Source organism: Mus caroli, unplaced genomic scaffold (genome assembly GCF_978045245.1).
Source record: "Mus caroli unplaced genomic scaffold, Mus_caroli_1 scaffold_4, whole genome shotgun sequence".
NCBI classification, from domain to species: Eukaryota; Metazoa; Chordata; class Mammalia; order Rodentia; family Muridae; genus Mus; species Mus caroli.
In genome coordinates, this window is record NW_028227259.1 from 135,726,977 (window position 1) to 135,750,787 (window position 23,811).

At 47.2% G+C, this 23,811-nt stretch overlaps 1 protein-coding gene across 7 annotated transcripts in view; it reads right to left on the bottom strand.

The window, feature by feature from the left end:
• The window catches only part of Auts2 (activator of transcription and developmental regulator AUTS2), a 1,097,294-nt gene that overhangs the window by 118,168 nt on the left and 955,315 nt on the right, over positions 1 to 23,811 (bottom strand). The gene's annotated exons all lie outside the window — the stretch shown is intronic.

The window sequence follows — 23,811 nt, forward strand, 5'->3', positions numbered from 1 at the left end:
GTGGGCACGCGCCATGATGCACGTATATGGCGGCCAGAGGACAAGTTGAGGAAGTCAGTTCTTTCCTACCATGTGGCCCCCAGGGAACAAACCCGGGATGTCACGCTTGGCAGTGTGTATCTTTAGCTCACTTGAGTTATCTTGTTGGCCTGAAGCCTAGTTCTTAGTAGCGTGAGTTTGGCGAAACTGTTCTTTGGAAGGACACAATCATTTGGGTAAATACAGTTCATAGAGTTTGGTGTGTCTGGGCTGAGGGCAGGGTCAGCAGCGGTACACCTGTCATCCCTCAGTCTTGGCTCCTGGACACTCCTGCTGGCCTTTCTTCCTGGGGCAGGAGAAGAAACCATAAAAGGAGACCTAAACAAAGTCCACAGGAAAGTCGGGTTTCTAGAAGAAAGAAAGCTTTTGCGTCCAATGTTTCCCTTCAGTGAGCAGGCATTTTCAAGGAACAATGGCCCACCTTTGTGTTTGGTAAACTGCCTAATGATTCAATAGCACACTCCCAACATTTGAATATCAAAAGGCTGTGGTCCCACAGGAGAGCCAATTGCCTACTGATGAACTTCTGTACAGCTAGTCAGAGCGGAGGAATCAGCAAGTGCGGAGAAATTATGAGGTTCCCTCACTCCATAGTTTTGACAAGGACATGACATACCGCGTGGAGTCCAACAGCTGCCACTTACAGCCGGGGCAAGTGGCCACTCTAAATATGGGCTTTTCTGAATCTGCTTATTATGTGGTTGACTGTGTTATAATTTGATTCAAAACCCTGCATTAGCCTTAGAGGTATAAGTACAAGGGACAGACAGGGCTGGAATTAGACCACAACTGTGAAGGGGGTCTTTGTCCTCTGACATGTTATACAGATTTTTAAAAAATATTTATTTTATTGTTTTAAACTCTGTGTCTGTGTGTGTGTGTGTGTGAGTGAGTGTGCTTGAGTGATTGCAGGTGCCCATGAAGGCCAGAAGAGTGATTCAGAGTCCCTGGACCTGGAATTACAAGTGACTGTGAGCCACATGGGTGCTGGGAACTGAACTCGAGTCCTCTGCAAGAGCAGTACTTGATATTAAGCACTGAGCTGTTTCTCCAGCCCCCGACCACAGATTATAAGAAACTCACCCTTCACATAACCCTCTCTCAAAACATCAGGAGGAACAGAACATCAGTCTGTACAGTGGGCCTTGGCTAGACCTATCTACTGAATCTTCCCAATTGATTCATTTATATCTTAATGCTTTCACAAAATAACTGCAGTAGGAAGGCTGAAGCAGAAAGAGCAGGGGGTCTAGGCCAGGCTAGACTATTGAGCAGGGCATTATCTTAATGAACATACACGCATGCACGCACACACACACACACACACACACACACACACTAGCCTAGGTGCCTGGGTTCCATCCAGTACGCTCTGAGGAACAATAGGCAAGCAAGTCAAACAAATGAATACAGTATAGTCTAGGTATCCTGGTTTGATTGAATAAGTCTTAAGGAAAGCCCATGTTTCTATTAGAAAACTAATGAAAATTGGATGAATGAATGAATGAATGAATGAGCAAATGAATGGACAAATGAATGAAAACACTATATAATCTCAGTGTCTGGTTTTGATTAAAAATGACTTAAGGAAAGATCATGTCTCTGTTGGTAAGCTACTAAAAGTTCAATGAATGAATGCATGAATACATTTTAGCCTGGGTGTCTGTTTGATTCGGTATGATTTAAGGCACAATCATGTCCTTTGATAAGCCACTAAATTAATACCGATGTGCAGTTCCTATACCTTCAAGATCTGCTAAACTCATCATTCTTTAATTGCCCTGTAAAGGATTCCATTTCCCGGCCTTTGCAGTTCAGTAGGGATACATGACTAGGTCTTGGCTGTGACCATGGCAGAGATGATGCGGGTCCATTTTCAGACTCCTTTCTTCAGGTTGGATGGACATAGAAGATTAGGAGGCAAAGCTACTTTCGAGATGGAGAGAGTTGGATTTCAGAGCTGCTGCGCAGAGCAGAGTCATTTGCCATCCAAGAATTATCAACATTGAGATTCCTTCATCAACAGCAAGGGGGTTAGCTGTTAATTTTAAGCTTTTATTCATTTTGGTGTTTCATTTGGTATGGAAGCTATTTCTTAGGACCTTCAATTACTCTCAAAACAAGCAAGCAAGCAAGCAAGCAAGCAAGCAAGAAAGCAAGAAAGCAAGCAAAAAATAAACTCTTCAGATGTTCCATAGAATTTTCTTCCATCTATAAAATGGGGATAATTGCTTTAAAAAAACAACTTAGATACATACAATGAAAAAAATAGATAATATAGAAGAGTAATAGTAAAATCCAGCAAGTAATTTCCAACTAGCATCAATACTCAACATTAGTGTAAAACTCCATAGCATCTATTCACCTTATATAAAACAAACTGGGAACACTGAGTGTTCTATATGAGGTTCTTGCTGGCCCTACCCAGCTTGGCCAGAGACATCGGTTGGCAAAGGAGCTCCTGTCCACTGACCTTGCTGTGAGGCATGGCCCAGCAAGGGCTCTTCTCCATACCTCCCTACTCTCTATTATGACATTTTCTCCTCCTAGGAAAGGGCTGGGAGAACGTGACATTATTATTTCCTCATTTGGGATGGATTGCTACAGGCCTGGGCATGCAGGCAACGGTGCCAGCGCAGTGATTTATGAAGCCTTGCTCCTCTCCTGGCCCCATGATACGGTTATAACTCTCCCTTTCACAGCAAGAATTACAGCGTTCTAATGACTCACTGCCCACACGTTATCTTCCAGTAACCTGCTGGGCTTAGAGCGGATGGTTGTTTTCTAGGTTGTAATTAGGATTTTCCCCTTCCTGTCTTTAAGGCTTTTCAGCTTCTCTAGAATCCTTTTTTCATTAGCTCCAGGAAAGCTGGGTAGAGATGCCTGATCCAATAGGAAGCCCTGTACACTTATCATATATATACCTGCATGTGTGTATGTGGTGTGCTTGTGTGTGTGTGTATGTGTAAAATGTGCCCAACAGTGTGCATGCATGCACGTATTCATGGAGACGAGAGGTTGAGGTTGGATATCTTCCTGGACCCTTCAAATTATTACTACTAGTGACAGGAGTCCCCTATTTATCCCTGGCTGGCTTTGAACTAACTATGTATGCCAGGTTGGCCTCCAACTTGGTGATGTGCTACTAATTCCTGGCCACCTTATTTTTTGAAACAGGGTCTCACTAAACCTGGAGCTCCGTGATTAGTCTAGGCCAACTAGCCACCCATGTCTTTGTTTTTCTAGAACCAATGCTTCTGGTTTTTATGTGGGTTCTTGGGGGGCTGGGGGCTCTGAACATAGGCCATTATGCATGTATGGCAGGCACTCTAATGAGCCACCCTCCCAGCTCCATCCACATAAGGAACCCTCACTCTAAGTCACCTTGAATGACCTATGTAGTTCAGGCTAGTCTGGAATTAGAGATTCTCCTCTCTCTACCTCCTGAATGCTGGGATTGCAGATAGGCGCCATGATGCCCAGGAATCAAATCCAGGGCTATATGAATGCTAGGCAAGCAACCCATCAACTAATTAAGTTATCGCCCCTGCCCCTTGGCTCTCTGTTTTTTGGAGGTGGAGTCTTACTCTGCTGCTCCAGCCACACTTGAGTTCACTATGTTCCCCATAATGGCCTTGGATTTGAGATCTTCCTCTACCTACCAAATGCTGGGGTTACAGACATGTGCCACCATGCTGGCTACCAGCTTCTGACTGAGGCTCTGTATGCCCTCTAAACACACAGACGAGCCATCTTCACCACCACTGTGCAAGAGATCACCCCAAGCATGCTGCAGTGGGCTATGTCTACAATGTGGCCCATCCCACTCCGGGCCAGCTTTCCAAGGGACAGCTGTGTTCAGCCTTGGGTGGCAACTGTTAGCTTGACAGTGTCCCTGCTGCTCTACAGAGGAGAAAGCTAAACTGGGTAGACATACCCACGATCACACAGCTAGCCAAGGAGAAAGTTCGGGAACCATTTGCTCCCATTCATATCTCGAGGCAGAAAATGACTATAGCAAGGGGTGTTGGGTGGAAGTGAGAAATTGAAAATCCACATAGGAGGAGTCTGGGGAGATAGTGCAGGTGGAATAGCGCTTGCTCTGCAAGCCTGAGGATTGCATTCAGTTCCTAAAATCAATACCAAAAAATCTGGGTGTGGCCGGGGAAGTGGCAGCACACACCTTTAACACCAGCACTTGGGAGGCAGAGTGAGGCCTGGGTTCAAGGGCAGCTGGGGACCCACACAAAACAAGAACATCAGCCTAGGCGAGGAGCGAGGTTTGAATGTCATGTGTATAGGTGCAGGTGGTGGGTGCACAAGTAAGATTGCACTCTACCTTAGTTTTTTGTTTATTTGGGTTTTTTGTTTGTTTGTTTGTTTGTTTTTGAGACAGGGTTTCCCTGTATATCCCTGGCTGGCCTGGAACTCACTCTGTAGACCAGGCTGGCCTTGAACTCAGAAATCTGCCTGCCTCTGCCTCCCGAGTGCTGGGATTAAAGGCCACCGCTGCCCAGTTCTACCTTGTTATTTTTAAGGCTCGTGTGTGTGTGTGTGTGTGTGTGTGTGTGTGTGTGTGTATGTGTGTGTGTGTGTGTGTGTGTGTAGATGCCTGTGCACATGCTAGAAGTTGCCTAAAAAGGTGGAAGTCAGTGTCGGATCCCTGGAGCTGCTATGAGCTGCCCACCATGATTACTGAAAACAAAATTCTAGTCCTCTGGAAAAGCAGTATATACTCTTAACTGCCGAGTCATCTCTCCAGCCCTTCCATTTTGTTTTTTGAGATAAGGGTCTCTTACCTAAGCTGGCACTTGTTGACGGGCTAGCCAAAGGCTCCAGGAGTCCTCTTGTCTCCTCCTGCCCAGTTCTGGGATTACAAACTCATCCTGCAACATCTGGCTTTTTATGTGGGTGCAGATTTTCATAGCTGGGTGTCTGTCAGGCACTTTACCATCAGAGCCCTCTTCCCAAAGTGGAGGGCCACTCATCACTGTAGATCTCAAGCAAGTTGTGTAGCAGGTGGCCTAGAAAACAGTGCACAGGACCCTCCTTCCCCTTTCCAGTCCCAATCTGTGTCCAGTAACTTCCCGCATCCTTCCCTACAGACCTAATGGGGGTCTCACAGCTAGGCTTCTTGTCCCTGCACCCAGCAAAGGGCAGCCATGAACCCTGCAGAGGCTCAGAGCTAGCAAAACACCATTCCAACAAGTCTCATGGCCCACCAGGGAGCAGAGCCTGGAAAACCAGTTTAGATTCGCAAGGAGCCTGGTATTAAACTCACCAGTGTCCTGGCTCAGGCAGACATGCATGTTAGGGTTTGTGAATAATAAAAAGAAGAACTTGTAATTCTACTAAAAAATGAAATTCCACCATTTCTGCAGAATAAACAAAACCAAAATATCACATTAGCTCTGCAATATGTCTGGCTCCGGGGCTTCAGACTCTCATTACTGCTGGATTTTCTCCATGAAGGATCCCTCCATACTCCCCCTGTACCCCGAATAACAAAACATGCAGCCTTATGACGAATTTTCTTTCTTTCTATCTATCGTCTGTCTGCCTGTGGTTTATCCGTATCAGCAACTGATGAAGGAAAGTCACCAAGACAATGAACGTCTGTCTATCTATCTATAGTTCTTTGGCCTGGTACACTCTGAACTGTCTTACAGAGAGTTCTCAAGGCCCAATAGGGCGACACAGAAAGAAGCGCCCCACGTGATTTAGGAAAGATGAAAAGATCAACCCCCAGAAGGCTATGCTTATGCTTGTGTGATGTAACTTGGAGGGTGTCAGAGATGGGTTGCTGGCTCTGGGTTCAAAGTGACTCTGCCCCGAGAGGGGTTGGATTCAGACAGTGATGGATCAAAGGATCTTGTAGGTGGCAGCAGCTAGCGCCTCAGTGGCAGAGAGCTTTGACGCCCTTCTTTGAAGATATCTGGCACTTCAGATCTCTGTGCAGGAGTGTGTGGCAATGTCTGTGTGTTGGGGTTCCCAGTACACCAACACAAACCCTAGGATCAACGCCAACATCCTCGTGTAGGGTGTCTTATAGCCTTGGATGGTCTAAGTATGAAGGCAAGGATAAGTTTGAACTTCTGATCCTCCTGTCTCCATCTTCTGAGAGCTAGAGTTACAGGTCACCACATCCTGGCAAATTTTAATTTAAATTTTATATTATTATCACGTATGTGTATGCTGTGTATGTGTTGGGGGGTGTGTGTGCCTGTGCCACAGCATGCATGTCAAGGACAGAGGACAACTCTCTGTGTAGCCTGTTCTCTGCTTCCATCTTTGTGTGGGTTCTGGGTTCAAACTCAAGTTACTCGGATCCCCTGGAAAACCCTTTTTTACCCACTGAGCCATCTCACTGGCCTTATTTGAAACAGGATCTTGCAGAGCCCTGTCTCGTTTAGCACTTAGTATGTAGCCAGGGATGGGCTTGCTCTCCTGATGCTCTTGAGTCCTCATTCTGAGTGCTGAGATTACAGATGTGTGCCACCACACCTGATCTACGTGGCAACCAAACGCAGGACTTTGTACACGCTAGGCAAGCAAGCATTCTATGAAGTAAACCACATGTCAAGCATTTGGCCATTTTTAAAAGGAGCTCAATTAAGCACACAGTCTATCAGCTGAGACTCAACTGTTCTGGACTGATGGAACGGCAGGTTGCTAAAGTCTGTGACAGACCCTTGTTACAGTCAATCTGTCCTCAGTGCTTCAGAAAAACACGACTCATTCACTGTTTCTGCCCTGCTACTTTTCCCAGGCAGAGAAAGTATGACTACCCTGAGGAATCCGTGAAAAGGAGGAAGAGAAAGAAAACACCTAGAGAGGCTTGGATGGGCAGGGACCGTGGAAAGCAGTCCTTTGCTGGATCCAGAGCTGGGTGGGGCAACCCTACAGGGTCTGCAAGAAACCAGGTCCCCAGGCTTCTCTGCACCAGTTCCCAGAAACAAGCCACTTCTCCTGTGATCAAGAGCTATCTGAAGGCTGCACTGCCAACTGGATGACTCCACACTAAGGACTTTTTATTTGGTTGTGTTATTGGTGACTTCATGGGGTTTCCATGGCTGTAAAGAAGACACCATGACCAAGGCCACTCTTATAAAGGACAACATTTAATTGGGCCTGGCTTACAGTTTCCTAGGTCCAGCCCATCATCATCATGGCAGGAAGCATGGCAGCAGCCAGGCAGGCATGGTGCTGGAGAAGGAGCTCAGAGTTCTACCTCTTGATCCTTACCATATCACGGGAAAGAGAAGCCTAATGATAGCCATAGGTTTCCTTACAGCTCAGATCCCTTCATGAAATGATATTATTCAGGGGTAATATCAAATTAAGACATTGGCAATATTCTAGATAATGATACTATTGATGGATAAAATGAAATTAAGACATTCAGCAATATTCTAGAACTGGCCCTGGCAGTGGTCTGAGAGAACAGCGAACCTCATGCCATTTAGCGTTCATGTCTTCAGAAGTTTTTTTTTTTTCCTTCTAGAGGCAGGGAGGGTCTCATGTAACCCAGGCCAGCCTGGAACTGTAGCGAAGGATGACCTTGAGTTTCTGATCCTCCAATCCCTACCTCTTGGTGCTGGGATTATAAAAATGTATCACTGTGGTATTTTGAGTATGCTTGGCCCATGGCAAGTGGCACTTATTAGGTGTGGCCTTGATAAAATAGGTGTGGCCATGGAGGAAGTGTGTCAGTGTGTATGCAGGCTTTCAGATCTGATGCTTGAACTCTGCCTAGTGCAGAAGAAGGCCTTATCCTGGCTGCCTGCGGCCAATAGTCTCTTGCAGGCTGCCTTGCCTGTGGATCAAGAGGTAGAACTCTGAGCTCCTTCTCCAGCACCATGCCTGCCTGGCTGCTGCCATGCTTCCTGCCATGATGATGATGGGCTGGACCTAGGAAACTGTAAGCCAGGCCCAATTAAATGTTGTCCTTTATAAGAGTGGCCTTGGTCATGGTGTCTTCTTTACAGCCATGGAAACCCCATGAAGTCACCAATAACACAACCAAATAAAAATAATTACAGAGCCTACCTCTACCCCAAGGATACCTCCTCCACCTTTTCCTGTGCACTACATAGGGTAGCTGTAAAAGCAAAACCACAGTGACAGGTATAGGACATTTTTCTTAAGAGGGGTATTGATCAGGGATTCTCCAGGAGGCCCCCAAACTATACAGGCTCTTGCCATTGTACTTGGTTGCCCATTAGAACTAGGTGTTAAGATCTTGTTGACCAAACTACCACACCCGCTGAGTGGTGGTGGCACACACCTTTAATCTCAGCACAGGCAGGTGGATTTCTGAGTTCAAGGCCAGCCTAGTCTACAAAGTGAGTTCCAAGACAGCCAGGGGCTATTCGGAGAAACCCTGTCTGGAGGGAGGGCTCGGGGGTGGGGGGTTGGGTGTGTGTGTGTGTGGGGTACCACACCCTTTGGTTGAAGATACAGTGGAATGAAGGTGGAAGTGTGCAGAGTGCTGCCTCATGTCCTGGGGTCAAGATGAGGGTTTACCCATACTGCAGTGAATAAGAAGAGATCCTGTCTCAAAGGGAAAGGGTGTCTCTGACCTCCACATGTGTGATGGCACATGGTGCACCCACTGACTGACACGTACACATATGCACACATACACTGACAATGCACATACACCCCATACACACTCAAAGATAAAACACAAACAAAAATACAAACAAAAGCTTGAGTGTCCTAGATTAAACTAAGAGTTGTTTACCTTTTGTTTTCAGTAATGGAGACCTTGGCAGTCAAACCACACTTGAATTTTAGGGCAACGCCATTTGTCCACTGGGGATTTCTCCCTGAGAGAAGTTACCTCCTTTTGTTTAGGGTGTGCCAATGAATGGCACTTCCCTGCTGGCTATTCTTTCTGAGTGGTGGGCTTGAACTGGGATGAGTGCATTGGATTTCTTAGATCCTAGGGTTTCCCATAACTCTACAGCTGAGAAGTTTAAGATGCTCTGTGTTCTAAGCAGACGTCAGTATTTGTTCCTAAGTGTGACTGAACACAATCCTGACTCCCCTTCTGTTTGCTTGCGTGCTACCAGACGTCCATCGCTAGTGACGGTGGCAAAAGGGGTGTGGCAATATAAAGATGCAAAAATCCATGATGCTCTCTCCAAATGACTCTTCACCCTGGCTATCAACATGAGGGTCCCAGCAAGCATATCACAGAGCTGAAGAAAATCCATGTGGGATCCCAGGTACCTTCTTTTAAGTTTGTGAGGAGACTGAGCGAGCTATTACCAAGGCCAGCATCATTTGGGGGGTATATGCACAGGTGCTCGTGGGTTTACATGTATGTATGTGTGTGTGTGTATGTATGTATGCATATGTCTGGAGGTCAGAAGGCAACACTGGCATTTCATTCCTAGGGAGCTACATGTTAATTTCTCTTTGAAATAGTGTCTCTCACTGTCCATAACTCCCAAACTAGGCCAGACTGGTTGGCTATCCAGCCTTAGGGATTCTTCTGCCTCCACCTCTTCACTGCCGGGATGATAAGGGAGCACCATGATACCGGCCTTGGACATCAATTAAAAAAATAGATTTATTTTATGTGTATGGGTAATTTCCTTGCATATATGTATGCATACCTCATGCATGCTCGGTGCCCACAGAGGTCAGGAAGAGAGTGCTCCCTCTCCTGGAACTAGAGTTATAGATGGTTGTGAGCCACTCGAAACTGAACCTGGGTCCTCTGCTGGAGCAACAATGTTCTAAATCACTAAGTCAACTCTTTAGCCCCAACTATTGTTTTTTTAAAAAAAGATAGTTCCTTGATGGCAGAGGTTGCCATGTTTTGCTGGGCTACATTTTATTTCACAGAGATCGACACTTGAGCACAGAGAGAGGCAGACCAGAAAGGCTCCCAGTGGTTGTCGTCACTGGGCTATTTGAAGGATCACAGCATGAAATGGATCTGAGAAGGAGAGTCTCAGTTTCCCATCCCAACTGTTGACTCTTCCAGTCCACAGGGTCATCACATACTTCTACGTGTGTCACTGTTACACGGGGTTGAAAAGGAGCACCACTCTCTGTCCTTAAGTACAACGAGATGCTTGGAGGGCAGCGATTAGACGTTGTACTCCTTCATACGCATGTTTACACAACACAAAGTCAAATAATGAGGGGCTGATAGGCCTGTCTGCAGGTTGAGCCTGACTAATGAGGATGCCTGGGTAGGGCTAGGCCTGGCAAAAGACCTGCAGTTCAGCCTGACACAGAAGGGGCTGGATCATCTATTCTTGCAAACCGTACAAGCAGCCTGGTGGTCTGATGGAGCCAAGGCAGGCGGCAGCCAAAATGGGCAAAGAGAAGGGTCTGGCAAGGTCCTAGTCTGATCAGACTAGTCAACGGCCTCTGAGCGGGCTGGCCTGGCCCTAGCCCTGGCCCTGGCCCTGGCTCCAGCCCTTGCACAGCAGAGACCCTCCTGGCACTACAGTGAAGTCAATTTTTCCCGCCAGCTGTCTGCAGCACAGTCTGCTTACTCCTGCACAAATGGTGGTGACTCAGCCATTGGGGGATGCTTCTGGGGCAGTGTTCCTGGATGTTGAAAAAGGATCCCCTGGGGGTGCAGCAAGCTGGCTCTTTCTCGTTTATTCTCTACACATCACCACAAGCCAGCCAAGGGCCTTTCCATAAAGTCTGGCCGTTGGACTGTCCCTGGCTTTTCACTCAGAGTTATCCAAGTGGCCAAGGAAGGAAGATGCCCTCTTGCAGGCCAGCCTCAGAACATGTGACAGCCATCTCAGGGGTACTCTCAACAAACTTTACCTGATGAGATCTGGGGAGGGGGTCTCTTGGGCTTCTCCATTTTCACCTCTCTATTAAGGGTTTGCTCATGCCAAGGCTAGGCTCCCGCCCCCGCCACAACCAACATAATTAGTGACTGTTTTGGAGCCTGACAGATTGGGCAGAGAGGACCAACCAGTACTGAGCTCTGACCTGAAGCACCACTGTGGTGGCTACGGCAACAGGCAGAGTTAGGTTTGTAGGTCTGTGGATGTGTTTCCCAGTTTCCAACAATTCAATCACCCAACAGCAGGAGAGAGAGGCAAGACGGTGCTCTGCTCAGAGAGCAGCAACGTGTGCATTTCCTCCTGCAAGTTCATTATCGCCTCGCCAAAGCATGACGGCAGTGTGAAATGGGTTAGACTCACGCACGGATGCCTCTGTTAACGGCCAAAGGAGGAGAGAAAGAGACAGAGAGAGAGAGAAAAAAAAAAAGTTGCACATCATTAGGAATGGAATAAACGATATCGAGGCACAGAGCAGAAATGATTTGATTAGTAATTTCCAGTTTTGAAAAGATCTGGAAAACTACCAAATGACTATACAGAAGGTATGATGGAGTTCTTAATTGCTATAACTGTTCTGGGAGAATTGATGACTTGTGACATAGAATACAGCGCAGTACGCTAACACTAATAACTGTTAATTAAATGCCGCAATGATATACTCTCAAAATGCACATACAGCTTACCATAATTTCTAGATTAAAAGCTGCACCGTCAGAAGCCAAAGGCAAGGGGAAATAGAGGGAGAGGAGGCAGCTCTCTTGCCTGAAGTCTGCCCTGAACAGAGCAGCCCAAAGACACGGCAGGGAGGGGGAATACACTGAGCTGGAGAAATGCAAAGGCTGGCTGGCTGGAGCTGGCCCTCCAGAGGGTGAGTTATTAATTCTGAAAGAAGGCTTGCTGTACCAGGCCATCTGGCAGAGTGGGGAGGGTTGGATTGTGGGCCCAGCTTCCGGATGGATCTGCGTGGCTCCCCCCGCCCCTCAGTGATGTTTCACATTTGGACTGAGGGTGATGCCAGGTCAGGGATATCAGGGGAGGTGGATGAGGACCCTGGAGGGATGCTGTGGCTCGGTAGAGTTCCAGGGAGGGCGGCTATCCTCATGGCAGGTTCAGCTCCTAATGAGTGTGGGGAAGTGAGGAGAGCTGATGGGGCTGGGAGGGTGGGAGCAATTCGCAGAAAAGCCTCATTTGAATGGAAGATAAAAGACCTCAATTAATCTCTCTCCCTTTGGGTGAGGAACGCGTGTGAGCCTGAAGGAAGATGAAGAAACACTGATGTTACTTCCAACTCAATTATCCCGGTCACAGTGCAGGGAGTAAAGGGGCGGGGGTAGGGGAGGGAAACAGAGAGGGGATGAGCATTCCTTTTTCTGTTTGTTTTTGTTTTAGTGAGTCAAGGCTTCAGATAGCCCAGGCTAGCCTCAACCTCCCTAAGTAGCTAAGGATGGCCTTCAACTTTGGATTCTTTTGCCTCTACTTCCCAAGTGAGTACTGGGATTGCAGGCACACACCATCGCATCCAGTGAGTGTATGAGGTGCTGGGGACGGTACCTACAGCTTTGGGCATGCAAGACGACTGCGCTAGTACCTGAGCCACATCCCCAGACTGTGACAGCATCTCCTGTAGCACACAGGCTGGCCTCAAGTCCTGTTCCATTTTGGTTCTTGTCTTCCTGTTTCCGTTAGTAATTACTAAAGCCTCCAGCAGAGGGTCTCAAAGAGGAGATGTTAAAGCAAGAGAAATAAATGCCTTTCTACCTAGGTCTATGGAGCATTTGCTGGTGTGCAGAGCTTGAGTTAGGAGCAGAACACACAAAGGAGATGGGCCTCAAAGGTTATGCGATACTTCTATAATGAGGAGGAGGAAGAGGTTGCTTTTTAACCAGAGTCTCTTGGAGGCCATGCTAGACTCAAATTCCTTATATACCTAAGGATGGCCTCGAACTCCTGGCCCTCCTGAGTGCTGGGATGACAGGTGTGTGCCAGCATGTCTGGCTGAGGAAGGGTACGGTGAGCCCACCTTTGGAGAAGGACAACAGACGGCAGTAAGAGAGGAAACCCTTGCAAGCTTCCTGAATTCTGACACAGCAAATGGCTGTTGTTTTGCTTACATTGGTATAATGACCCCCTTTGAACATAAGAATCTAGGAAAGGATTTGGGCATGGCTAGGGAAGACAGAGAGCCTAGAGGATGCATCTTGTTAGTCCTTTATACTCAATCGACTTCCTTAGGTTTTCCCAGGCAGGTTAGAATCCCTACTATCCCTGTCTTAGGACAACAGTGGATCCACTGAAAAACATGGAAACCCAGGGCTAAATAGGTGGCTCGGTTGGTAAAGTGCTTATGACTAACAAACACACAGGAAGCACTGGATTTGATCCTGTGAACTTCATAAACAGGTGTAGTGGTGCACACCTGTGACCCTAACACTCAAGGTGAGGGCAAGAGGACCAGGCCTCCTGGCCACTGCACTCATGTGTACTCACTCACTCCATAGACACAATTTTTTTTTTTTAAACCGAGACAGGGTTTCTTTGTGTAGCCCTGGCTGTCCTGGAACTTGCTCTGTAGACCAGGTTGTCCTTGAACTCAAGAGATCTGCTTACCTCTGCCTCCTGAGTGCTAGGATTAAAGGTGTGCACTACTACCATCCACTGAGATAACTCTTTAAAAAAAGAAAAATCATGAAAACCAGAAAGGTTCGTCACAGCAAGTGTGGGCAGAACAGGTAGGGATGAGCTCTGCTGTGCATGGCGGTGGCTTGGTGCGCAATTACCAACAATTACGAGCAACCCACAGTATCTACTGAAACTAATCAGTATCTATTCCATGACCCCTAATTCCATAGCTAAAACAAACTTTAGAGAGGTGCCAAAGTGTCTGCTGCAAAGATGCTGCTGCTGCGGGCCTGTTTGCCTGAAGGAGAGAGCTGAGTGTAAACTTATTCTATGGTTTGAATGTAATGTGTGTGTGTGAACCTTGGCTCCCACCTGGTGGCACCATCTTTGGAAACCTTTGGGAGACAGAGCCTTGCTAGTAGAATGGGTCCCTGGAGGTGGGTCCTGAGGGTTTATAGCCTGGCCCCACTTCCTGTTTACTCTCTGCTTCCTTCCTGGGGATACAGTACAGCCAGCCAGCTTCCTGTTCCTGCCCGCCATGATTTCTTCCCATGATCCTCTCTAACCAAAATAAACCAGTTCTTTCTTAAGCTGCAAAGGACTGTGCCAAAATAGCTCGGCTGGGAGAGAGTTAGGCAAAAACAAAATAAAACTCCTTTCTCCCACTCTCCTTCTCCCCCCACCCCCCTCTCTCTGGTGGGAATGTGTGTGGGCATATGTGTGCCACAGCATATATGTTGAGGGCAAAGAACCGTCTTTGAGAATCAGTTCTCTCCTTCTACTTGTGGGTTTCATGGATCAAACTTAGATCTTTAGGCTTGGAACCTTACCCACACACAGTCCCTTACCTACAGAGTCACCCTGCCATCCCTTAAGCCCTTCTGGAGATGAATTCAGTCCTATCAATGAGAAAAGAAACCAGTCCACCTTAGATATCTAAGAGAATATATATTATCCTCCACAGCCTGTGGCCATGCCCCAAGTACTCTGGTCCCAGAAGTTAAACAGGGTCCAGCCTAGTTAGCACTTGGTTGGGAGACTATATGGTAAGCTATGGTATAGTCCGGTGGCACGGAGAAGTAACATGTTTCTGAGTCCAGCCTGGTGGACAAGTGTTAAAAAAACAGTAAGATCATCATGGAGGAGAGGAACTTCAAGCATAGGGTTGGTAAGTGTTCAAGAACTGCTGAGGTTCAAATGATATCTTGATGGACAAGTGTGAGACTTCAAGGTTTGAAGCCAGACAGCATCCAGTACCTGGAAACAGCTTTCTGGAAATCAAAGATCTCTAGGTGTGCTGGAGACATCTAATGCAGTAGCGAGGCTGGAACCATGGCTGTGCTGGTCTGTAAGAAGAGACTTCAACCTATAGCAAGAACATGGCCAGATGAACTGGTGAGATGGCTCCTTGGGGAAGGTGTTTGCTGCCAACCCGTATGGCCAGAGTTTGATCCCTGGGACCCACATGTTGGTGTGAGAGAACCAACTCATGCAGGCTGCCTGCTGTCTGACCTCCACTCATACATCCAGGGACAGGAACTCCCATCTCCCTCCCAAACAAAACAAATAAATGTAATTAAAAAAAAAGAAGAATATGGTTAAGAATCAGCAGCCAGACTTGGGCTCCTGAATCAGAACTTGGAATTTTGGAGGGGCCAGCCTGGGGGTACACCAACCAAAAGTCAAACTTACAGTGAGGCAGCCCACACTGGAGTTTAATGGCAACTTTCTCCCAACACAAACTGTCATTGTAACTAGTGGAAAAATGTCCTAGTGTTCCAGGCCCACACTCCTCTTGGAGGGAAGTGAGACTTCTTTCAGTCTTCACCCACAAGCACAATGAAAGCCCCTGTGTCTAGGCTGGTCGGTATCACATGCACGAATATGCGCGTGTGCTCGCACACACACACACACACACACACACACACACACGTACACTACACACTCCTCATAAGTAAACAGTGTTCTCCCCTAGTGCATCATGGGATATCAGTGTTGATGTCCAACTTCTGTTGGCTTGGCATGCAGAACCCCCACCTTATACAGGGTGGTTAGGAAAAAAAAAGTTTTTTTTTTTTTCCCCTTCCTGTAAGTTTGTTTTTAAGAAGTTGGTTCAACTCATACTAAATGAGTCAAGTGTTGGGAGCTTGAACGCTCTTCCCTTGGGAGGATTATAAGTGCTAGGAAAAATTTCCTGTCTCATGCTCAGCTTGCCTTGCGACCATTCGGGCTTCCGTCAGCCTTTTTATTTTATTTTGTTTTTCTTACAAGCATTATAAAACTGTTTTTAAAGTACATTTCTGTGCCGCTCTGTCTCTGTCTCTCTCAGTCTCTGTGTGTGTGTGTCTGTGTGTGTGTGCAGATGCATGTGTGTGTGTGTGTGTGCACAGAACTAGAAGCCATTGCCACGTACCTTGCACTACCACGCCTAGCTTTTTGCATGATTTCTGGAAATGCAAACTCCGGTCCTAATGTTTGTGAAGCAGGTGCTTCCTTTATCCACCGAGTCCTCGCCCCGGCCCCGTAAAACATTTTATTTTTTTTTTTAGGGCGATGAATATCATGAGATAAACACATCCATAAACTGTCTGCATCACAGTCTCCACAAGGAGGAGACCGCAGTGTTCCCCAAGACACTCCATACACCCCAGGGAAGGCACTCTGCCCCTTCCATTAGATACAAATAACAACGCTTCCTTCTTGTCTAATAGCCTTAATCCCTTAAAACACCTCACCCTTGTCACAGAAATACGGATGTGCTGCAATGGCTTCGGTTTTCTTTCTGTAGAAGCCTATGAAATTGGGATCAGGGGAGATGGCTCTGTGGGAGGCGGACCCAAGTTTGGATCCCCATCACCCATGCAAAAGGCCGAGGAAGGCAGTGTGTGCCTTTAACCTCTGAGCTGTGTGTGTGAGCGTGGGGCTAAGAGGATTCCTAGGGCTTGCTGGCCAGAGAGACTAGCCAAACTTGTGAGCTAGCTCTAGGGTCAGTGAAAAACTGTCTCAAAAAAAAAAAAAAAAAAAAAAAAAAAACATGTGGCTAGCTACCGAGAAAGACGCCCGATACTGACCCTCTGACCTGCGTGCGCACGTGTAGACAATGTATATGTACACACAGGTGAACAGCATCCATGCTCACAGACACCAAGCCCCAGGAACACTTATCAGAGCACCACACTGGTCCCTGATGACTAAGATGCCTCCGCCCATCAGGAATGGGATGAGGGCTTCCTTCCTCCAGCAAAGCATTTCAAGTAGCCAAGGGTGACCGTGCGGCCTGTCTGAATGGTGGGATTGAGAGGGCGACTTCCAGTTCCTTCAGAGCTGGTCGTAGACACAGAAAGGGAAGAGGGGGGGCAACCTTCTGGGGGGGGTCACTCAGAACCAAAATACCAAGCTGGGTATGGTAGCATGGTATCAAATACCCGTGGTCCTAGCACTCAGGAGTGGAGGCAGGAGGACCAGGAGTTTAAAGCCAGCCCGGGCTACATACTGTGCTTGAGGCTAGCCCCTCACATGGTGGAGAGAACTGACTCTCTCAACTTACCTTTTAGGCATAACATGTATAACATAATATAAAACATGATAAAATGTAACATTATCTTTTCCTGTTTTTATTTTCCTTAGAAGGACAAACAAACAAAACAAAGGTGTTGTGGATGTAGCTCAGCTGGCAGAGTGCCCGCCCAGCATGCACAAAACCCAGGGTTCTAGCCCTAGTGCCACATCAACCAGTGCATACTTCTCACTCCAGAACTCGGGAGGTGAAGGCAGAGGCTCAGGAGTACAAGGTCATCCTTGACAGCTTAGTGAATTTAAGGCTAACCTACGTAATGCGAGATCCTTTAAAAAAAAAAGAAAGAAAAAAGAAAGAGAAAAAGAAAAAAATATACTACTGCTTACACTGGTCATGAACATGATATTTCATCTGGTTTTATCTGAAACCTGGGCATTTTATATTTTCTTTCCTTTAGGGTGAGGGTTATAAAAGAAGGGAGGGTTTTGGCGTGGCGGTGATATCAGTGGCAGCAGGGATTGCTGGCTGGTGGTGGTGAAGAGGCATGAAAAAAAATTATACATTTGACATATATTATGCGCTTAATCTTTCGTGGCAACTTTTTTACATTTGTAAGAGTTATGGATTTTAAAAGTCAGGGCTAAGATGTCTTAATGAGCGTTCACCCCCCTCTGGAAGGAGAAGTAGAGCCGATGTGTGTTAGTCAGCTGTTAGCTTTACGGCTTCTTTTCTGCACTAAAAGTGACAAGCTGAACGCATTACGGAGAGCTCAGATGTGTTATGCAGATGAAGCCAGCAGCAATATCTGCCTGCTCTCTATTATTTATGATGTCTATATAATACAATGGACTGAGATTTAAGCCATTGTGCTGCAGTTTGTTTTCCGGGGTGCTAACGTACAGCACATTTTACCGAGAATTGCATCTCTGTTACATATTAATCAAATCCATCTTACACAGAGCTCTTACACTGTAAACTAAAGGGGGAGAGGGGAAAAAAAAAAGATTAAAGCGCTTGGCTTTTCCTCAGCTGTCAAGGACTAGCAATAAAATAATAATAAGGGCTTCTAAATAACGTGTGTGTGACAGGCCTGGGCTCGCTCTCGCAGTCCTTTATGGAGGTTAACTACAAAATAAGTTCCAGTGAGTGATCGGGAACGGGCGTGCGTGTAATACTGTAATGCCAACGGCGGCATAATTCTTGAAAAGTTCATTTGCACAGAATTCTCTGACTTGATGAGGCAAAGTTTGGAGCCTCTTGAATCATTCTGCCACGGTGGGCGGCATTGGTGAGGCCTGTTCTGAGGTTTACAGCCCTCCCTCTTTTCAACTTGCCTCAGCTGTACTCCATTAAAGACCCAGGGCTGCGTCCCCCAGTCCCAAGCTGGGGGTTTACTGCTTGAGGAAGTCATGGGAAGCTGGTTTTATGATGCAGTGCATTCAAAAGCCATGGAGTTATGTGGTTTGTGGGTCATTTTGGAGTGAGTGAATGAGTGTGTGTGTGTGTGTACACAAGCATGCATGAGCACATCCATGCATGGGGATATCTGAAGTCCACAGGGGGCCGGGGGGTCCTCTTCCTGGCTCATCTTCTACCTTTATTTGTTTAGACAAAGTCTCCCACTGACCTAAACGTCTTCAATTTGGTTAGACCGACTGGCCAGCAAGCCCTAAGAATCCTCCTGTCTCTGCCTTCCCAGCACTGATATTATAAATATTCTCCGGCTCTGCATATGGACACAGGGATCTGTACTCAAGCCACTTTACACATCATTAAGGCTTGTTGCTTCTTGGGGCTGGAGGAGGAGAATAGAAACTCTTTGTAATGAGGGCTGGAAAGATGGCTGAGTGCAGTGGTTCTCAACCTTCCTAACGCATACAATTATTTTTGTTGCTACTTCATAACTGTAACTTTGCTACTGTTATGAATTGTAATGTAAATACATGTATTTTCTGAGGTTCTTATTTGACCCCCGTGAGAAGGCCGTTTGATTCCTAAAGGGATCATGACCGACAGGTTGAAAATCACTGGCTTAGTGGTTAAAAGTTCTTCCTGTTCAATTATGAGACCTAAGAGTTAGCAGTCCACACACCTGACAGATACCCATAACACTGTGACTCCACCCCTGAAGTACCCAACATCCTTTTCTAGTCTCTGCAAGCATGCATGCTATGCATGTGCATGTGCACACGATCAGGCACAAAGGAAGATACACACAAGTACACACATGCATGCACAAATGTGCACACACACACACACACACACACACACACTTTACACACACACACTTTAAAACGAAAGAGACTGCAGAATGAACATCTCGCCCTCTTCAGGCAAAACCATACTAAGGAGTATTCAAGAGATCTCTGCGCCCAGTTCCTCAACACTATGGAGTCTTGCAGGAAAACATGCAGGTTAGAGGTGTGATATTTCCCCATTCCATGTCTCCCCTCAGGAATAAAAACCGTCAGTGTGCTACCCTCATCTCAGCACACTTCTCAGGACATGGAGTTGTGCAAAGAGAAAAGAAAGGGGAGACTGTCTTTCCTGAGAGTTAACAAAAGATCCTGAATTTGTCCCTTGCGTATCAGCAGTTAAGGCACAATGGAGCCTGCTTATCTACCTCAGAGCTCCAAGTCCATCATTTATGCTCCCTTGGCAGACCACCTGCGTAGGGAAGCATCCTCTTTTCAGGATGCTTTCCTCTTCCTAGCTCCCCTGGCTCTGGGTTATGGGTAGTACAATATTTCTCCCATTTCCTGCATTCGTTAACTTGGCCCAAATGTATGCCTACTATTTGGATTATTAAAATAGCATCAATTTAAAATATTTCTCTTGAGGGGGCTAGAGAGTGGCTCAGCAGTTCTGAGTGCTTGCTCTTCTTGCAGAAGATCCAAGTTTGGAGTTATGTCCCCAGTCCTTACATTGTAGCTCAGGGGATCTGATGCTACACCCTCTTCTGGATTTCGCAAGCATTGCATATGTATGTGCTCGCAAGAGCGCACGCACACACACATACACACAGGCACAAAAAATGAAATAAACAAATCTCAATAAAATAATATAAAGAGCAGCATTCCTCCTCAGTGGCATGGGTAGGCAGAAAACCAGAGACGTTTATGGTGGTTGGAGATAGGAAGTAACTGTTGAGGAAATCCAAGCAGAAGAGAGAGGGGTAGAGCAAAATTGGGGTGACTTTCCCTTCAACTGCCCCCTCCAGCTCTGCAAAGAGCTTGCTAGAAGATTCCTGCATAGTACAGTTTGCTCAATCCCTTGCATCCTAGAGTGTCAGTGGAAGTCCCTGAAAGGCTTCTAAGCAGACACAGGAGTGAGTACCATTAAATGGCGTCTCCCATTCCGTTGTCTGTCTTCCCTTCCAGCAACCTTATAGTGTATGGAACTTTAAGGTCCCCTTGTAACCTCCCGGCAGAGACGGTAATGGAACACTGGTTGCTTTAAGAGGTTGATGTTTCAGGACAGTGAAGCTATTGTGTACTTAGTAGCCCCCAAGACATCCGTTTGTACCCTAAAAGCCAGGTGATGTTCAAGACAGGAAAACTGGCGGCGGAAGGAAGAACCTTTGAGAACCATAAAAAGGCAGAAGGATCCAGGAAAACACTTTTAGGAGATGGGGCTGATAGAAAGCTGGGGGCAGGAGGGTGGGGAGAAGAGGAGAGGCCAGATCAAGGGAGAGAGCTGGGAACCATGGCAAGAGGGAGAGAGGAGGACATAAGATAAGCAGGAGAACTGTGGGAGGTTCCCTCACCATCAGAGAAGCCCTCACAAGACAAGAGTGGGAGAGAGCAGCCAGGAAGTGAGAGCAAAGTTAGGAAGCCTGGCAGTCCTCCCTTAGCCACCTCCTGGATGAATGACTGAAGGGCAAAGGGCGGTGAGAAGTTTAATTAGAAACCAGCAGGGCTTCCCTCAACTACCTTTTGTGAGGCTTTGGCCCTGTGGTGATGTGCCAGGAGGAAACCAACTCCCCTTAACCTCAGCCAGCGGCATTGGGCCCTCCTTCCTCCCTGTGGTTACCCTGTCGGTACCACGCATGTACACTGGCTTGCTTCCCCACTAACAATGGTCGCCCCTGACTGCTCTTGAGTAGGAGTGGACATCTGGAATCACACTACAAGAGGTCTTCCGTCCCACCTCCCCTCCCCTCTGCCCTTTGCTTAGCATCGCTGCAGCCTGGCCTTGGAGACGCTTCCCCCATGGATACTGACCATCTCATTTCCTAGTCTCTAAGGGGCTTGCCATCCATCCCCCTCTGACCTGCCAGCGGGAGAGATGACCTCACATTTGTCCTGCTTATTGCTGGTAATAACCATTAGGGACAATGGCAGCAGCTCACACCTGCTGCCTGGCGAGGATGGCAGACCAGGTCTCTGCAGGAGGCCAGAGATGTAAATCCCTGGCCTTTTCATCGCTTCCTTGTGGTCGCACAGCTGTAGTGAGGGAGACATGGGGAAAGGATGCAGTTTGCCTGGCTTGTCTTCTGCTTGGGTTACTGGACTGTGACCTGGGGTTGCTGATAGGCCAATACAAGACATTGTGCTGGGCTGTGGACACAGCTTAACTGACAGAGTGTTTGCCTAGCATGCATGAAGTCCTAGGTTTGATCCCCAGGACCACATTACCTGGGCATGGTTCAGCAGGGGGATTAGAAGTTCAAGGTCATCCGCAACTACACAGCAAATTTGGAACCAGCTAAGGCTACATGTGGCCCTGAGTTAAGAAGGCAGGCAGGCAGGCAGGCAGGCAGGCAGGCAGAAAGACATCATGCCGTTGGAACCTTGCTTGCCTCAGTTATTCATTCTAGACTCTGGCATGTGGAATCTAAGGTGATGATGGCTATATTCTTTGCATAGCCTTCTCTTTGTGATGGATGGCTTCACTCTTGGGCATCTTCACAGTAGCCCTTGTGATCTTTGAAAGATGCTGACAACATCCAAGACAAAGCTTATGGCAACAGGGTCCTTCGGGGCAAACCCCACCCCTAACCCCCAACTCCGTCATTATAGCTAAGAACCTACTGAGGGGAACCCAAATTCAGTGGTCTAAGCTCACAGGTACCTCTTCCAAAATGTGACACACCTATCAGCCACACAGACATGCGCAGGGCACATCCTTCCTGCCACCGAGTCGCCAGCCCTGCCCCTTTCATCCATCGTCTTCGAGGCGAGCCAACAGCCTGAGAGCAGCCAGCAAGCAAGCTGGGCCCCAGCCCTGCTGTAAAGTATTAACTCATACTGAACACAGTTTGTCTCCGAGGACCCTCTTGGCCCCTTCGTCATCCTGTGCTGACATTTTAATCGTGCTTTTGTGGGAGCTGGCTGGCAGTTTGTCATCGGGAATGGCGCGGCGAGGGGCCAGAGCGGGTTGCTGGCTGTGTCGGCTGCTGAGGGAAGCGGCCCATTCTGACAGACTGAGCAATAATCTGAACTTACTGCGCAGAGCCTGTGGGACACCAGCCGGGCCGCTTTATCTTCTTCATTAAAGTGCGCTCAAAAAAAAAATCCATTTTCCTTTAAAGTCTCAGGAACAGATGGAGTAAAATTAATTGCGCCATTACGTCCCGATAGACAATACCAGAGTGGTTTTCTTTCAACTGTGCATGTGTGTTACAAAGTGCTCTTCGTAAAAGGCAATTACTGCAACATTTGCCATAAAATAAAGGTTGCTTTAATGGGCAATAAACACAGGCTTCAAATTTTGTATGAAATGGGTCTCCAAAGGGCGCTGTTAGAGGCAGCTCAAAGGCACGGCTGACTTTAGTATTTTCTGCTCGGGCTTCAGCTCAGCTAGTTGAGAGAACAATGATTTTTCCTCCACCATTGGATGTATTCTGATAGAATTATGTACATGAGTTAGAGTCACTGTCTGGGCACCTCTTGCCAGATTTCTCTGGCTAGCAACTAGCGGGCACGAGAGACGGAGAGAGAGCGAGAGAGATCACTAGGGTACCATCCAGGGCAGAACCTTCTGCCAAAGATGAAGCCAAGTGACAGGCTGCTGGTTCGCAGGGGATGGAGGACACATTTTCTCTTTCCCAGGTCAGGGGAGGGTTCCTAGTGAATTCCTGGCAGCAGGACTCAGTGAGAAATCTATATCCATGTATATTTAGAGCCATTTAAGCCTGAGACTTGGCAAAAGGGAAAATAGTTTGTGCTTTATGACCGAGACAGAGATGATGATCATGAAGACCTGGAGGTAGATTGATGGCCAGACCCTCTGGCCACGACCTCACTTCCTGCTCTCTGAGGACAGTGAGCACACCACTGTTAGGAGCTTGGAATTCACAGTGCAATACAAATCTCCACCAGCCCTGCTGGAGGAACCTGCTTCTCCAGTCCCCTGCCCTTTCTTTAGGAGACCTCACATTAAATCTTCCTCTTCTTGTCGACACCCTGGATGGGGGCGGAATGTAAAGGAGATCAGAGATTCATTTCCCTCCACTATATTTCTACATTTCGGTAATTACAAAGTTAGCGTGACATATAAATGATCCATTAATTGAAATATGGACGACACCAACTCCAATATTTATGGCATAAATCCATATTTCATTAAATAAATCCGATAAGCAAATATATCACGGAGAACAGGAGGACATTTTTATTTAAGCCTGAGATCAGAAGCCAGAGGACTGTTTTCCATCCAAAATAATGGAGCTACAGCTTGGAGTGAAAAAAAAAAAAATTAGGTAAGGACGGTGAGACAGAGAGGCTGATGGTGAAAAATGAATGTGGGGAAACCTGGCCTCGGCACACGTGGTCAGGGACACCAGCAGCCGACGGCCACTGC